Source organism: Lissotriton vulgaris, chromosome 8 (genome assembly GCF_964263255.1).
Source record: "Lissotriton vulgaris chromosome 8, aLisVul1.2, whole genome shotgun sequence".
Classification (NCBI taxonomy): Eukaryota; Metazoa; Chordata; class Amphibia; order Caudata; family Salamandridae; genus Lissotriton; species Lissotriton vulgaris.
The window spans coordinates 545,711,313-545,726,769 of NC_141696.1; the positions used below are offsets into that span (position 1 = coordinate 545,711,313).

Below are 15,457 nucleotides of genomic sequence, written 5' to 3' on the forward strand. Positions count from 1 at the left end.
TTTTTTCTCAAATGCTTATTCCCTTTGTGCAAATCGGAATGCCAAGCTTAATAACTGGGTCACAGATTCTGGCTAATTATCTTTCCCTTGAATGCAAGTAGCAATAAAAACTGCCTAATGCAGGACTAAAGCATTCCTTGCAAGCCTCTAACATCATAACATAACTGAGCTGCTGGTAGCAAGCTAAGCAATACCTTCCCAAAATGAGAAGTACATGTGCTAATCCGCTCAATCAGCGCTCGATCAGGCTCGATCAGGTGAGATATAGAAAAGGTGGAAAGGGTCCAAATGGCTGTCCCTTCCTTTTTAGGGTGGGTCCTTCTGACTATCATAGGATTGCTTGTAGGAGTGGCCAGGGTCAGAGAAAAAACTTTCAACCCTTCTTAGTGTTCTATCCAGAAGCAGGCATTTTCTATGCCTTTAATGTCAGGCTTTTCCCAGCAGTCTCTGTTCTGCCTATGTAAATTAACAAAAGCAGTGCTTATTCATCACTTACTCTAATGTCCTTACTGTCCAGAAAGCTTTGCCTAAGTATGCTTTTTTTCTTTTTCAGTGAAATTCTAAATGTTTTTTCTGCCCAGTCTATGGCAGTAGAATGCTGCTTATGATGCCACATTTTGTTGAATCACCAAGGTACAACTACAGAGGAATATATGAGTCTGAACGACATGGAACTCTTAGCTAACACATCACAATGTGTGATGCTTGCCAACCAAGCACTAGATTCTGGAGCGCTGATGATCAGAACATTCTGCTCCTGAAGGAAAGGAAAGACAGCTTGATGGAAAATAAAGTCTCAGTTTATATTAACGCTCTCTCTCTCCCAATATCTATCTATCTATCTATCTATCTATCTATCTATCTATCTATCTATCTATCTATCTATCTATCTATCTATCTATCTATCTATCTATCTATCTATCTATCTATCTATCTATCTATCTATCTATCTATCTATCTATCTATCTATCTATCTATCTATCTATCTATCTATCTATCTATCTATCTATGTATCTATCTTTATATATGGATACCTGCGTACAATTACATATAGATATGCCATGCATTCCTTTAGATTTGTTCCAACCTCTTACCATTTATTTGAGAATCCCTACTTTTCAAGTGACTGCAAATGAAGTCATTTCCGGCACTTTTTGGCCGGTGCAAGGTAACAAAAACACATGACAACTTTTAATAAAAATCATTGGTCTCTTTATTAACGCGCACTGTCAAACATGGGGCTTTCACAGGTCAGGTAAACATGATAACCAATACACAACAGAAGCAGATGTAGATTGCTTATCAATGCCGGGATAGAACAGTTGTGAATTGAGTAGAAGAAGGGCCCCTGAATTGATACTTATTATATACAGCCTGTAAGATAGTGAAATATGCAGGCTAGGAAAGGAGATGCAAATATCAATGTATTAGAAAAATACATAAAGAGGAGTGATTTGCTTTTATTCATTCAAGGCTAGAAAAAATCAACATACTATTGCAAGCATTCATACACCACCAAATAGAAATAAACAATTCTGACATTAAACGTAAAGGTGACGATGCATTTGTATCATCACCTTGAGAAGGGTCACCGAGGAATTGAGCCCAGGGCTTCTGCACTTAAACACCAGAAACACTCCACTAAACTAAGATGCCTGTTGGTGCCAACAATTCCCAAAGTTAATGCATGTTCTAGGTGAGCAATGAACAGAATGCAGGGCTCTTATAAAAGTGAGGTCTGTGAATCAACAGATACATCCACATGCCAATTACTTTAGTGTTTTCAAGAGAATTCACTTTCTTGGAACGAGTCTGCATGAAACCATCTTCAGGGCCTGGACAATTTCATGGCAAAACAGCACCTCTCAACATTGCAGCCAAGACAATATAACAACTGTTTCTGCCTGGTTTCGAACCGGGGACCTTTCGCGTGTGAGGCGAACGTGATAACCACTACACTACAGAAACAGATGTCTACAGTTGATTCTTCTGTGATGAAACTTCTCAAAACAGGCTATTCCAAGGGCCTCTGGTTTTAGATTTCTTTCATGCAACCTTCCCAGACAGCCCTAGCTGAACGCTTGTATATGCCATGCAAGTTCAGCATTTTTGCAAAATGCTTAAAGAGAAATGTTTCCTATTTGCTCAGGCAGGGCAAGGTTAAAAGCATGAGACTCTAGCAAATATTCATCCACTACTGCAAAGAGAAAATTGATATTGGCTTTGAAATGCATACTTCAATACTACTTTAAAAAAGCACCAATGAAAGGGCTTCCCTGGGATTTGAACCCGGGACCTCTCGCACCCAAAGCGAGAATCATACCCCTAGACCAACGAGCCTTCGAAAGGCCCGCACCTCTGAAAAGCTAATACCAGCTCTAAGCACGCAATGAAGATCATGCTAGGGACTTTTTCATGCTTGGTCTGTGAATACACATGAAATTCAGTGTCAACTTACCCTTTCTCAAATGATATCACTATCATTTATAAGTGTCCCCTTTTATTTTGTCCCAGAATTGGACACGTCTTACAGGAAGTCAGCACTTATTTATCTATTTCTGCAGTGGCTAGACCCTAAAGAGAAAGAATAAAAAGCTGTTCATAACAACATAAGAAACACATGTTGCATTTTTTCTCAAATGCTTATTCCCTTTGTGCAAATCGGAATGCCAAGCTTAATAACTGGGTCACAGATTCTGGCTAATTATCTTTCCCTTGAATGCAAGTAGCAATAAAAACTGCCTAATGCAGGACTAAAGCATTCCTTGCAAGCCTCTAACATCATAACATAACTGAGCTGCTGGTAGCAAGCTAAGCAATACCTTCCCAAAATGAGAAGTACATGTGCTAATCCGCTCAATCAGCGCTCGATCAGGCTCGATCAGGTGAGATATAGAAAAGGTGGAAAGGGTCCAAATGGCTGTCCCTTCCTTTTTAGGGTGGGTCCTTCTGACTATCATAGGATTGCTTGTAGGAGTGGCCAGGGTCAGAGAAAAAACTTTCAACCCTTCTTAGTGTTCTATCCAGAAGCAGGCATTTTCTATGCCTTTAATGTCAGGCTTTTCCCAGCAGTCTCTGTTCTGCCTATGTAAATTAACAAAAGCAGTGCTTATTCATCACTTACTCTAATGTCCTTACTGTCCAGAAAGCTCTGCCTAAGTATGCTTTTTTTCTTTTTCAGTGAAATTCTAAATGTTTTTTCTGCCCAGTCTATGGCAGTAGAATGCTGCTTATGATGCCACATTTTGTTGAATCACCAAGGTACAACTACAGAGGAATATATGAGTCTGAACGACATGGAACTCTTAGCTAACACATCACAATGTGTGATGCTTGCCAACCAAGCACTAGATTCTGGAGCGCTGATGATCAGAACATTCTGCTCCTGAAGGAAAGGAAAGACAGCTTGATGGAAAATAAAGTCTCAGTTTATATTAACGCTCTCTCTCTCCCAATATCTATCTATCTATCTATCTATCTATCTATCTATCTATCTATCTATCTATCTATCTATCTATCTATCTATCTATCTATCTATCTATCTATCTATCTATCTATCTATCTATCTATCTATCTATCTATCTATCTATCTATCTATCTATCTATCTATCTATCTATCTATCTATCTATCTATCTATCTATCTATCTATCTTTATATATGGATACCTGCGTACACATACATATAGATATGCCATGCATTCCTTTAGATTTGTTCCAACCTCTTACCATTTGTTTGAGAATCCCTACTTTTCAAGTGACTGCAAATGAAGTCATTTCCGGCACTTTTTGGCCGGTGCAAGGTAACAAAAACACATGACAACTTTTAATAAAAATCATTGGTCTCTTTATTAACGCGCACTGTCAAACATGGGGCTTTCACACGTCAGGTAAACATGATAACCAATACACAACAGAAGCAGATGTAGATTGCTTATCAATGCCGGGATAGAACAGTTGTGAATTGAGTAGAAGAAGGGCCCCTGAATTGATACTTATTATATACAGCCTGTAAGATAGTGAAATATGCAGGCTAGGAAAGGAGATGCAAATATCAATGTATTAGAAAAATACATAAAGAGGAGTGATTTGCTTTTATTCATTCAAGGCTAGAAAAAATCAACATACTATTGCAAGCATTCATACACCACCAAATAGAAATAAACAATTCTGACATTAAACGTAAAGGTGACGATGCATTTGTATCATCACCTTGAGAAGGGTCACCGAGGAATTGAGCCCAGGGCTTCTGCACTTAAACACCAGAAACACTCCACTAAACTAAGATGCCTGTTGGTGCCAACAATTCCCAAAGTTAATGCATGTTCTAGGTGAGCAATGAACAGAATGCAGGGCTCTTATGAAAGCGAGGTCTGTGAATCAACAGATACATCCACATGCCTATTACTTTAGTGTTTTCAAGAGAATTCATTTTCTTGGAACGAGTCTGCATGAAACCATCTTCAGGGCCTGGACAATTTCATGGCAAAACGGCACCTCTCAACATTGCAGCCAAGACAATATAACAACTGTTTCTGCCTGGTTTCGAACCGGGGACCTCTCGCGTGTGAGGCGAACGTGATAACCACTACACTACAGAAACAGATGTCTACAGTTGATTCTTCTGTGATGAAACTTCTCAAAACAGGCTATTCCAAGGGCCTCTGGTTTTAGATTTCTTTCATGCAACCTTCCCAGACAGCCCTAGCTGAACGCTTGTATATGCCATGCAAGTTCAGCATTTTTGCAAAATGCTTAAAGAGAAATGTTTCCTATTTGCTCAGGCAGGGCAAGGTTAAAAGCATGAGACTCTAGCAAATATTCATCCACTACTGCAAAGAGAAAATTGATATTGGCTTTGAAATGCATACTTCAATACTACTTTAAAAAAGCACCAATGAAAGGGCTCGTCTGGGATTTGAACCCGGGACCTCTCGCACCCAAAGTGAGAATCATACCCCTAGACCAACGAGCCTTCGAAAGGCCCGCACCTCTGAAAAGCTAATACCAGCTCTAAGCACGCAATGAAGATCATGCTAGGGACTTTTTCATGCTTGGTCTGTGAATACACATGAAATTCAGTGTCAACTTACCCTTTCTCAAATGATATCACTATCATTTATAAGTGTCCCCTTTTATTTTGTCCCAGAATTGGACACGTCTTACAGGAAGTCAGCACTTATTTATCTATTTCTGCAGTGGCTAGACCCTAAAGAGAAAGAATAAAAAGCTGTTCATAACAACATAAGAAACACATGTTGCATTTCTTCTCAAATGCTTATTCCCTTTGTGCAAATCGGAATGCCAAGCTGAATAACTGGGCCACAGATTCTGGCTAATTATCTTTCCCTTGAATGCAAGTAGCAATAAAAACTGCCTAATGCAGGACTAAAGCATTCCTTGCAAGCCTCTAACATCATAACATAACTGAGCTGCTGGTAGCAAGCTAAGCAATACCTTCCCAAAATGAGAAGTACATGTGCTAATCCGCTCAATCAGCGCTCGATCAGGCTCGATCAGGTGAGATATAGAAAAGGTGGAAAGGGTCCAAATGGCTGTCCCTTCCTTTTTAGGGTGGGTCCTTCTGACTATCATAGGATTGCTTGTAGGAGTGGCCAGGGTCAGAGAAAAAACTTTCAACCCTTCTTAGTGTTCTATCCAGAAGCAGGCATTTTCTATGCCTTTAATGTCAGGCTTTTCCCAGCAGTCTCTGTTCTGCCTATGTAAATTAACAAAAGCAGTGCTTATTCATCACTTACTCTAATGTCCTTACTGTCCAGAAAGCTCTGCCTAAGTATGCTTTTTTTCTTTTTCAGTGAAATTCTAAATGTTTTTTCTGCCCAGTCTATGGCAGTAGAATGCTGCTTATGATGCCACATTTTGTTGAATCACCAAGGTACAACTACAGAGGAATATATGAGTCTGAACGACATGGAACTCTTAGCTAACACATCACAATGTGTGATGCTTGCCAACCAAGCACTAGATTCTGGAGCGCTGATGATCAGAACATTCTGCTCCTGAAGGAAAGGAAAGACAGCTTGATGGAAAATAAAGTCTCAGTTTATATTAACGCTCTCTCTCTCCCAATATCTATCTATCTATCTATCTATCTATCTATCTATCTATCTATCTATCTATCTATCTATCTATCTATCTATCTATCTATCTATCTATCTATCTATCTATCTATCTATCTATCTATCTATCTATCTATCTATCTATCTATCTATCTATCTATCTATCTATCTATCTATCTATCTATCTATCTATCTATCTATCTATCTATCTATCTATCTATCTATCTATCTATCTATCTATCTTTATATATGGATACCTGCGTACACATACATATAGATATGCCATGCATTCCTTTAGATTTGTTCCAACCTCTTACCATTTGTTTGAGAATCCCTACTTTTCAAGTGACTGCAAATGAAGTCATTTCCGGCACTTTTTGGCCGGTGCAAGGTAACAAAAACACATGACAACTTTTAATAAAAATCATTGGTCTCTTTATTAACGCGCACTGTCAAACATGGGGCTTTCACACGTCAGGTAAACATGATAACCAATACACAACAGAAGCAGATGTAGATTGCTTATCAATGCCGGGATAGAACAGTTGTGAATTGAGTAGAAGAAGGGCCCCTGAATTGATACTTACTATATACAGCCTGTAAGATAGTGAAATATGCAGGCTAGGAAAGGAGATGCAAATATCAATGTATTAGAAAAATACATAAAGAGGAGTGATTTGCTTTTATTCATTCAAGGCTAGAAAAAATCAACATACTATTGCAAGCATTCATACACCACCAAATAGAAATAAACAATTCTGACATTAAACGTAAAGGTGACGATGCATTTGTATCATCACCTTGAGAAGGGTCACCGAGGAATTGAGCCCAGGGCTTCTGCACTTAAACACCAGAAACACTCCACTAAACTAAGATGCCTGTTGGTGCCAACAATTCCCAAAGTTAATGCATGTTCTAGGTGAGCAATGAACAGAATGCAGGGCTCTTATGAAAGCGAGGTCTGTGAATCAACAGATACATCCACATGCCTATTACTTTAGTGTTTTCAAGAGAATTCATTTTCTTGGAACGAGTCTGCATGAAACCATCTTCAGGGCCTGGACAATTTCATGGCAAAACGGCACCTCTCAACATTGCAGCCAAGACAATATAACAACTGTTTCTGCCTGGTTTCGAACCGGGGACCTCTCGCGTGTGAGGCGAACGTGATAACCACTACACTACAGAAACAGATGTCTACAGTTGATTCTTCTGTGATGAAACTTCTCAAAACAGGCTATTCCAAGGGCCTCTGGTTTTAGATTTCTTTCATGCAACCTTCCCAGACAGCCCTAGCTGAACGCTTGTATATGCCATGCAAGTTCAGCATTTTTGCAAAATGCTTAAAGAGAAATGTTTCCTATTTGCTCAGGCAGGGCAAGGTTAAAAGCATGAGACTCTAGCAAATATTCATCCACTACTGCAAAGAGAAAATTGATATTGGCTTTGAAATGCATACTTCAATACTACTTTAAAAAAGCACCAATGAAAGGGCTCGTCTGGGATTTGAACCCGGGACCTCTCGCACCCAAAGTGAGAATCATACCCCTAGACCAACGAGCCTTCGAAAGGCCCGCACCTCTGAAAAGCTAATACCAGCTCTAAGCACGCAATGAAGATCATGCTAGGGACTTTTTCATGCTTGGTCTGTGAATACACATGAAATTCAGTGTCAACTTACCCTTTCTCAAATGATATCACTATCATTTATAAGTGTCCCCTTTTATTTTGTCCCAGAATTGGACACGTCTTACAGGAAGTCAGCACTTATTTATCTATTTCTGCAGTGGCTAGACCCTAAAGAGAAAGAATAAAAAGCTGTTCATAACAACATAAGAAACACATGTTGCATTTCTTCTCAAATGCTTATTCCCTTTGTGCAAATCGGAATGCCAAGCTGAATAACTGGGCCACAGATTCTGGCTAATTATCTTTCCCTTGAATGCAAGTAGCAATAAAAACTGCCTAATGCAGGACTAAAGCATTCCTTGCAAGCCTCTAACATCATAACATAACTGAGCTGCTGGTAGCAAGCTAAGCAATACCTTCCCAAAATGAGAAGTACATGTGCTAATCCGCTCAATCAGCGCTCGATCAGGCTCGATCAGGCGAGATATAGAAAAGGTGGAAAGGGTCCAAATGGCTGTCCCTTCCTTTTTAGGGTGGGTCCTTCTGACTATCATAGGATTGCTTGTAAGAGTGGCCAGGGTCAGAGAAAAAACTTTCAACCCTTCTTAGTGTTCTATCCAGAAGCAGGCATTTTCTGTGCCTTTAATTTCAGGCTTTTCCCAGCAGTCTCTGTTCTGCCTATGTAAATTAACTAAAGCAGTGCTTATTCATCACTTACTCTAATGTACTTACTGTCTAGAAATCTCTGCCTAAGTATGCTTTTTTTCTTTTTCAGTGAAATTCTAAATGTTTTTTCTGCCCAGTCTATGGCAGTAGAATGCTGCTTATGATGCCACATTTTGTTGAATCACCAAGGTACAACTACAGAGGAATATATGAGTCTGAACGACATGGAACTCTTAGCTAACACATCACAATGTGTGATGCTTGCCAACCAAGCACTAGATTCTGGAGCGCTGATGATCAGAACATTCTGCTCCTGAAGGAAAGGAAAGACAGCTTGATGGAAAATAAAGTCTCAGTTTATATTAACGCTCTCTCTCTCCGAATATCTATCTATCTATCTATCTATCTATCTATCTATCTATCTATCTATCTATCTATCTATCTATCTATCTATCTATCTATCTATCTATCTATCTATCTATCTATCTATCTATCTATCTATCTATCTATCTATCTATCTATCTATCTATCTATCTATCTATCTATCTATCTATCTATCTATCTATCTATCTATCTATCTATCTATCTTTATATATGGATACCTGCGTACACATACATATAGATATGCCATGCATTCCTTTAGATTTGTTCCAACCTCTTACCATTTATTTGAGAATCCCTACTTTTCAAGTGACTGCAAATGAAGTCATTTCCGGCACTTTTTGGCCGGTGCAAGGTAACAAAAACACATGCCAACTTTTAATACAAATCATTGGTCTCTTTATTAACGCGCACTGTCAAACATGGGGCTTTCACACGTCAGGTAAACATGATAACCAATACACAACAGAAGCAGATGTAGATTGCTTATCAATGCCAGGATAGAATAGTTGTGAATTGAGTAATAGAAGGGCCCCTGAATTGATACTTATTATATACAGCCTGTAAGATAGTGAAAAATGCAGGCTAGGAAAGGAGATGCAAATATCAATGTATTAGAAAAATACATAAAGAGGAGTGATTTGCTTTTATTCATTCAAGGCTAGAAAAAATCAACATACTATTGCAAGCATTCATACACCACCAAATAGAAATAAACAATTCTGACATTAAACGTAAAGGTGACGATGCATTTGTATCATCACCTTGAGAAGGGTCACCGAGGAATTGAGCCCAGGGCTTCTGCACTTAAACACCAGAAACACTCCACTAAACTAAGATGCCTGTTGGTGCCAACAATTCCCAAAGTTAATGCATGTTCTAGGTGAGCAATGAACAGAATGCAGGGCTCTTTTCAAAGCGAGGTCTGTGAATCAACAGATACATCCACATGCCAATTACTTTAGTGTTTTTAAGAGAATTCACTTTCTTGGAATGAGTCTGCATGAAACCATCTTCAGGGCCTGGACAATTTCATGGCAAAACGGCACCTCTCAACATTGCAGCCAAGACAATATAACAACTATTTCTGCCCGGTTTCGAACCGGGGACCTTTCGCGTGTGAGGCGAACGTGATAACCACTACACTACAGAAACAGATGTCTACAGTTGATTCTTCTGTGATGAAACTTCTCAAAACAGGCTATTCCAAGGGCCTCTGGTTTTAGATTTCTTTCATGCAACCTTCCCAGACAGCCCTAGCTGAACGCTTGTATATGCCATGCAAGTTCAGCATTTTTGCAAAATGCTTAAAGAGAAATGTTTCCTATTTGCTCAGGCAGGGCAAGGTTAAAAGCATGAGACTCTAGCAAATATTCATCCACTACCGCAAAGAGAAAATTGATATTGGCTTTGAAATGCATACTTCAATACTACTTTAAAAAAGCACCAATGAAAGGGCTCATCCGGGATTTGAACCCGGGACCTCTCGCACCCAAAGCGAGAATCATACCCCTAGACCAACGAGCCTTCGAAAGGCCTGCACCTCTGAAAAGCTAATACCAGCTCTAAGCACGCAATGAAGATCATGCTGGGGACTTTTTCATGCTTGGTCTGTGAATACACATGAAATTCAGTGTCAACTTACCCTTTCTCAAATGATATCACTATCATTTATAAGTGTCCCCTTTTATTTTGTCCCAGCATTGGACACGTCTTACAGCAAGTCAGCACTTATTTATCTATTTCTGCAGTGGCTAGACCCTAAAGAGAAAGAATAAAAAGCTGTTCATAACAACATAAGAAACACATGTTGCATTTTTTCTCAAATGCTTATTCCCTTTGTGCAAATCGGAATGCCAAGCTGAATAACTGGGTCACAGATTCTGGCTAATTATCTTTCCCTTGAATGCAAGTAGCAATAAAAACTGCCTAATGCAGGACTAAAGCATTCCTTGCAAGCCTCTAACATCATAACATAACTGAGCTGCTGGTAGCAAGCTAAGCAATACCTTCCCAAAATGAGAAGTACATGTGCTAATCCGCTCAATCAGCGCTCGATCAGGCTCGATCAGGCGAGATATAGAAAAGGTGGAAAGGGTCCAAATGGCTGTCCATTCCTTTTTAGGGTGGGTCCTTCTGACTATCATAGGATTGCTTGTACGAGTGGCCAGGGTCAGAGAAAAAACTTTCAACCCTTCTCAGTGTTCTATCCAGAAGCAGGCATTTTCTGTGCCTTTAATTTCAGGCTTTTCCCAGCAGTCTCTGTTCTGCCTATGTAAATTAACAAAAGCAGTGCTTATTCATCATTTACTCTAATGTCCTTACTGTCCAGAAAGCTCTGCCTAAGTATGCTTTTTTTCTTTTTCAGTGAAATTCTAAATGTTTTTTCTGCCCAGTCTATGGCAGTAGAATGCTGCTTATGATGCCACATTTTGTTGAATCACCAAGGTACAACTACAGAGGAATATATGAGTCTGAACGACATGGAACTCTTAGCTAACACATCACAATGTGTGATGCTTGCCAACCAAGCACTAGATTCTGGAGCGCTGATGATCAGAACATTCTGCTCCTGAAGGAAAGGAAAGACAGCTTGATGGAAAATAAAGTCTCAGTTTATATTAACGCTCTCTCTCTCCCAATATCTATCTATCTATCTATCTATCTATCTATCTATCTATCTATCTATCTATCTATCTATCTATCTATCTATCTATCTATCTATCTATCTATCTATCTATCTATCTATCTATCTATCTATCTATCTATCTATCTATCTATCTATCTATCTATCTATCTATCTATCTATCTATCTATCTTTATATATGGATACCTGCGTACACATACATATAGATATGCCATGCATTCCTTTAGATTTCTTCCAACCTCTTACCATTTATTTGAGAATCCCTACTTTTCAAGTGACTGCAAATGAAGTCATTTCCGGCACTTTTTGGCCGGTGCAAGGTAACAAAAACACATGCCAACTTTTAATACAAATCATTGGTCTCTTTATTAACGCGCACTGTCAAACATGGGGCTTTCACACGTCAGGTAAACATGATAACCAATACACAACAGAAGCAGATGTAGATTGCTTATCAATGCCAGGATAGAATAGTTGTGAATTGAGTAATAGAAGGGCCCCTGAATTGATACTTATTATATACAGCCTGTAAGATAGTGAAAAATGCAGGCTAGGAAAGGAGATGCAAATATCAATGTATTAGAAAAATACATAAAGAGGAGTGATTTGCTTTTATTCATTCAAGGCTAGAAAAAATCAACATACTATTGCAAGCATTCATACACCACCAAATAGAAATAAACAATTCTGACATTAAACGTAAAGGTGACGATGCATTTGTATCATCACCTTGAGAAGGGTCACCGAGGAATTGAGCCCAGGGCTTCTGCACTTAAACACCAGAAACACTCCACTAAACTAAGATGCCTGTTGGTGCCAACAATTCCCAAAGTTAATGCATGTTCTAGGTGAGCAATGAACAGAATGCAGGGCTCTCATGAAAGCGAGGTCTGTGAATCAACAGATACATCCACATGCCAATTACTTTAGTGTTTTTAAGAGAATTCACTTTCTTGGAATGAGTCTGCATGAAACGGCACCTCTCAACATTGCAGCCAAGACAATATAACAACTGTTTCTGCCCGGTTTCGAACCAGGGACCTTTCGCGTGTGAGGCGAACGTGATAACCACTACACTACAGAAACAGATGTCTACAGTTGATTCTTCTGTGATGAAACTTCTCAAAACAGGCTATTCCAAGGGCCTCTGGTTTTAGATTTCTTTCATGCAACCTTCCCAGACAGCCCTAGCTGAACGCTTGTATATGCCATGCAAGTTCAGCATTTTTGCAAAATGCTTAAAGAGAAATGTTTCCTATTTGCTCAGGCAGGGCAAGGTTAAAAGCATGAGACTCTAGCAAATATTCATCCACTACTGCAAAGAGAAAATTGATATTGGCTTTGAAATGCATACTTCAATACTACTTTAAAAAAGCACCAATGAAAGGGCTCGTCCGGGATTTGAACCCGGGACCTCTCGCACCCAAAGCGAGAATCATACCCCTAGACCAACGAGCCTTCGAAAGGCCTGCACCTCTGAAAAGCTAATACCAGCTCTAAGCACGCAATGAAGATCATGCTGGGGACTTTTTCATGCTTGGTCTGTGAATACACATGAAATTCAGTGTCAACTTACCCTTTCTCAAATGATATCACTATCATTTATAAGTGTCCCCTTTTATTTTGTCCCAGCATTGGACACGTCTTACAGGAAGTCAGCACTTATTTATCTATTTCTGCAGTGGCTAGACCCTAAAGAGAAAGAATAAAAAGCTGTTCATAACAACATAAGAAACACATGTTGCATTTTTTCTCAAATGCTTATTCCCTTTGTGCAAATCGGAATGCCAAGCTGAATAACTGGGTCACAGATTCTGGCTAATTATCTTTCCCTTGAATGCAAGTAGCAATAAAAACTGCCTAATGTAGGACTAAAGCATTCCTTGCAAGCCTTTAACATCATAACATAACTGAGCTGCTGGTAGCAAGCTAAGCAATACCTTCCCAAAATGAGAAGTACATGTGCTAATCCGCTCAATCAGCGCTCGATCAGGCTCGATCAGGCGAGATATAGAAAAGGTGGAAAGGGTCCAAATGGCTGTCCCTTCCTTTTTAGGGTGGGTCCTTCTGACTATCATAGGATTGCTTGTATAAGTGGCCAGGGTCAGAGAAAAAACTTTCAACCCTTCTCAGTGTTCTATCCAGAAGCAGGCATTTTCTGTGCCTTTAATTTCAGGCTTTTCCCAGCAGTCTCTGTTTTGCCTATGTAAATTAACAAAAGCAGTGCTTATTCATCACTTACTCTAATGTCCTTACTGTCCAGAAAGCTCTGCCTAAGTATGCTTTTTTTCTTTTTCAGTGAAATTCTAAATGTTTTTTCTGCCCAGTCTATGGCAGTAGAATGCTGCTTATGATGCCCCATTTTGTTGAATCACCAAGGTACAACTACAGAGGAATATATGAGTCTGAACGACATGGAACTCTTAGCTAACACATCACAATGTGTGATGCTTGCCAACCAAGCACTAGATTCTGGAGCGCTGATGATCAGAACATTCTGCTCCTGAAGGAAAGGAAAGACAGCTTGATGGAAAATAAAGTCTCAGTTTATATTAACGCTCTCTCTCTCCCAATATCTATCTATCTATCTATCTATCTATCTATCTATCTATCTATCTATCTATCTATCTATCTATCTATCTATCTATCTATCTATCTATCTATCTATCTATCTATCTATCTATCTATCTATCTATCTATCTATCTATCTATCTATCTATCTATCTATCTTTATATATGGATACCTGCGTACACATACATATAGATATGCCATGCATTCCTTTAGATTTGTTCCAACCTCTTACCATTTATTTGAGAATCCCTACTTTTCAAGTGACTGCAAATGAAGTCATTTCCGGCACTTTTTGGCCGGTGCAAGGTAACAAAAACACATGCCAACTTTTAATACAAATCATTGGTCTCTTTATTAACGCGCACTGTCAAACATGGGGCTTTCACACGTCAGGTAAACATGATAACCAATACACAACAGAAGCAGATGTAGATTGCTTATCAATGCCAGGATAGAATAGTTGTGAATTGAGTAATAGAAGGGCCCCTGAATTGATACTTATTATATACAGCCTGTAAGATAGTGAAAAATGCAGGCTAGGAAAGGAGATGCAAATATCAATGTATTAGAAAAATACATAAAGAGGAGTGATTTGCTTTTATTCATTCAAGGCTAGAAAAAATCAACATACTATTGCAAGCATTCATACACCACCAAATAGAAATAAACAATTCTGACATTAAACGTAAAGGTGACGATGCATTTGTATCATCACCTTGAGAAGGGTCACCGAGGAATTGAGCCCAGGGCTTCTGCACTTAAACACCAGAAACACTCCACTAAACTAAGATGCCTGTTGGTGCCAACAATTCCCAAAGTTAATGCATGTTCTAGGTGAGCAATGAACAGAATGCAGGGCTCTTTTCAAAGCGAGGTCTGTGAATCAACAGATACATCCACATGCCAATTACTTTAGTGTTTTTAAGAGAATTCACTTTCTTGGAATGAGTCTGCATGAAACCATCTTCAGGGCCTGGACAATTTCATGGCAAAACGGCACCTCTCAACATTGCAGCCAAGACAATATAACAACTATTTCTGCCCGGTTTCGAACCGGGGACCTTTCGCGTGTGAGGCGAACGTGATAACCACTACACTACAGAAACAGATGTCTACAGTTGATTCTTCTGTGATGAAACTTCTCAAAACAGGCTATTCCAAGGGCCTCTGGTTTTAGATTTCTTTCATGCAACCTTCCCAGACAGCCCTAGCTGAACGCTTGTATATGCCATGCAAGTTCAGCATTTTTGCAAAATGCTTAAAGAGAAATGTTTCCTATTTGCTCAGGCAGGGCAAGGTTAAAAGCATGAGACTCTAGCAAATATTCATCCACTACCGCAAAGAGAAAATTGATATTGGCTTTGAAATGCATACTTCAATACTACTTTAAAAAAGCACCAATGAAAGGGCTCATCCGGGATTTGAACCCGGGACCTCTCGCACCCAAAGCGAGAATCATACCCCTAGACCAACGAGCCTTCGAAA

At 39.3% G+C, this 15,457-nt stretch overlaps 9 non-coding genes across 9 annotated transcripts; all 9 read right to left on the reverse strand.

The window, feature by feature from the left end:
• Window positions 1–1,895: 1,895 nt before the first annotated feature.
• On the reverse strand, window positions 1,896–1,968 carry TRNAV-CAC (transfer RNA valine (anticodon CAC)). Its single transcript has one exon. It is a non-coding gene; the product is annotated as a tRNA-Val (tRNA).
• Window positions 1,969–4,527: 2,559 nt separating this feature from the next.
• TRNAV-CAC (transfer RNA valine (anticodon CAC)) lies at window positions 4,528–4,600 on the reverse strand. Its single transcript has one exon. It is a non-coding gene; the product is annotated as a tRNA-Val (tRNA).
• Window positions 4,601–7,195: 2,595 nt separating this feature from the next.
• Window positions 7,196–7,268, reverse strand: TRNAV-CAC (transfer RNA valine (anticodon CAC)). The gene has a single exon. It is a non-coding gene; the product is annotated as a tRNA-Val (tRNA).
• A 2,567-nt stretch (window positions 7,269–9,835) lies between these two features.
• Window positions 9,836–9,908, reverse strand: TRNAV-CAC (transfer RNA valine (anticodon CAC)). Its single transcript has one exon. It is a non-coding gene; the product is annotated as a tRNA-Val (tRNA).
• A 300-nt stretch (window positions 9,909–10,208) lies between these two features.
• On the reverse strand, window positions 10,209–10,280 carry TRNAP-UGG (transfer RNA proline (anticodon UGG)). Its single transcript has one exon. It is a non-coding gene; the product is annotated as a tRNA-Pro (tRNA).
• Window positions 10,281–12,413: 2,133 nt separating this feature from the next.
• TRNAV-CAC (transfer RNA valine (anticodon CAC)) lies at window positions 12,414–12,486 on the reverse strand. Its single transcript has one exon. It is a non-coding gene; the product is annotated as a tRNA-Val (tRNA).
• A 300-nt stretch (window positions 12,487–12,786) lies between these two features.
• Window positions 12,787–12,858, reverse strand: TRNAP-UGG (transfer RNA proline (anticodon UGG)). Its single transcript has one exon. It is a non-coding gene; the product is annotated as a tRNA-Pro (tRNA).
• A 2,147-nt stretch (window positions 12,859–15,005) lies between these two features.
• Window positions 15,006–15,078, reverse strand: TRNAV-CAC (transfer RNA valine (anticodon CAC)). The gene has a single exon. It is a non-coding gene; the product is annotated as a tRNA-Val (tRNA).
• A 300-nt stretch (window positions 15,079–15,378) lies between these two features.
• Window positions 15,379–15,450, reverse strand: TRNAP-UGG (transfer RNA proline (anticodon UGG)). The gene has a single exon. It is a non-coding gene; the product is annotated as a tRNA-Pro (tRNA).
• Between the last annotated feature and the right edge of the window lie 7 nt (window positions 15,451–15,457).